Source organism: Octodon degus, unplaced genomic scaffold (assembly GCF_000260255.1).
Source record: "Octodon degus isolate 3935 unplaced genomic scaffold, OctDeg1.0 scaffold00038, whole genome shotgun sequence".
NCBI classification, from domain to species: domain Eukaryota; kingdom Metazoa; phylum Chordata; class Mammalia; order Rodentia; family Octodontidae; genus Octodon; species Octodon degus.
In genome coordinates this window covers 8,292,378-8,292,612 of record NW_004524614.1, presented here as the reverse complement: position 1 = coordinate 8,292,612, position 235 = coordinate 8,292,378, and positions in this window count along the sequence as shown.

Below are 235 nucleotides of genomic sequence, written 5' to 3'. Positions count from 1 at the left end.
TTTCCTTTTTATCCCTTCCATGGGGCCCACCTCTTGGGTGATGTCACCCACACCTAGGGTGGGCCTTCCCATTATCCATACCCACTGCTGTGCTAAGCCATTCAGTGGACTAATTTAGTAATCATTCACCCTTCAACCCAGCATCACACCCTTAACTCCAGTGTCACAAACTCTAGATCCAACCACCTCAAAAAGCCCCTACCAAGGGGCTGGGGAGATGGCTCAGTGGAATAAG